Source organism: Octopus bimaculoides, chromosome 16 (assembly GCF_001194135.2).
Source record: "Octopus bimaculoides isolate UCB-OBI-ISO-001 chromosome 16, ASM119413v2, whole genome shotgun sequence".
In the NCBI taxonomy this organism is placed as follows: Eukaryota; Metazoa; Mollusca; class Cephalopoda; order Octopoda; family Octopodidae; genus Octopus; species Octopus bimaculoides.
In genome coordinates this window covers 37,182,374-37,184,229 of record NC_068996.1, presented here as the reverse complement: position 1 = coordinate 37,184,229, position 1,856 = coordinate 37,182,374, and positions in this window count along the sequence as shown.

The window sequence follows — 1,856 nt, the reverse complement described above, 5'->3', positions numbered from 1 at the left end:
TTCAAGGAGAGCTTCCTCTCAGCCCATTTCTGGGTGAGGTTAGCCACCCTTTTTGTCACTTCTTCCCAGTTTTTCTCCAACTGGAGGTCTGGACCGAACCAGACCCCGAGCAGTTTAACGGGTCTGTCTGTCCAGCACCCTACGACGCTGTTGGATGGCATGGACTTGCCCCTCCAGGTGCCTAGTTGCAAGCCCACTGACTTTTCCGCGTTAATTTTCGCACCTGTCACCGCTTCATACTCGTTTAGTGTCTCGCCAATCAGGTCAATATGCCTGTGGCTCGACACCATCATGGTGACGTCGTCGGCATAGGCAGACACGCTCCTCCCACATCCCAGATCCCGCGGGACACCCCTCAAAGTCTCCAGCTTCCGCAGTAATGGCGCAAGAGTCAACACATACAGAAGGGAGGAGAGAGGACATCCTTGGCGAACCGAACGCGAGATGTTGAATGGTTCTGATAGATGGCCGTTCACCCGTATGACCGAGCAGATGCCGCTGTATAAAGCAGCTATCCACCCGCGGAAGACCGGACCGAAGCTAGCTGCCTTGAGAACAGCTGCCAGGTATCGATGGTCAACCCTATCGAAGGCTTTAGACTGATCTAAATTGATCAAAGCCCCACCCACGCCAGCTTCGTTACCCACCAATGATGATGATGAAAACATAACCTTCTTCTTTGGCGGAGGTAATAATGGTAATGATAATAACTGCCCTGATGCAGTACCAGGCAGTGGCTCTCATGGTTTTTGATCTTAACTAATTGGAAGTGTTATCATGTACATTGTTTTGTCTTGCCATAAAAGATGGGCTACAGCAAATATTCTGCTCAATGCCACAGATTTGCAAAATCCAGGTAAAAATAAAGTCACAGGTAAAAAAGGCATGGTAATAAAGTCACAGGGGTTTTGTCCAGGAGATGGTGGTGTCCAAGGGGTTTTGTCCTAGGGGGGTTTTGTCCAAATCCCATAAATTAATTGTGACTTTTTCTTCTTAGCCAAAATTGTGACTTTATTACTGTGACCTTTTTTTCCTGTGGCTTTATTACCGGTCACCAATTTGTTTGTCAGTTGTTTGAACTTAACCAGTTTAACATGTCCCTAAGTGGCTGATCATGAGCAGAAGTAGTGGGGGAACATCATAGCCAAGTGTTGAAAGGAATTCTTTGGGGTTTGAATAATTCAACCCTGGAAATCCTTAAACAACCCTTATTCAGGAACCTTTTGAGTGGGATCAGCTACTTGATGTGAAGAAAATTCCGAGCCCCAACTGCAAGGTCATGCGCTGTTTATCTTGATATGAGATCACCATGTCATGCACATATGGTTGTGATGCATGTGCCTGGTGTACCCTTATCAGATGGGTAGTCATGATGGGTATACTGAGCTTCTTATATTTTACCCCAGTGTCACTGTGATGACATGCACTGCTCTCTCATTCAATAATAATAATGATGACAATAATAATAATAATAATAATAATAATAATAATAATAATAATAATAATAATAATCATCATCGTCGTTTAACGTCTGCTTTCTATGTTAGCATGGGTTGGACGATTTGACTGAGGACTGGTGAAACCAGATGGCTACACCAAGCTCCTATCTGATTTGGCAGAGTTTCTACAGCTGGATGCCCTTCCTAACACCAACCACTCAGAGAGTGTAGTAGGTGCTTTTACGTGTCACTAGCACGAAGGCCAGTCAGGCGGTACTAGCAACGGTCACGCTCAAAATGGTGTATTTTATGTGCCACCCGCACAAAAGCCAGTCCAGGGGCACTTGCAACGATCTCGCTCAAAAGTCCTTACACATGCCACGGGCACAAGTGCCAGAAAGGCGACGCTCGGCACAG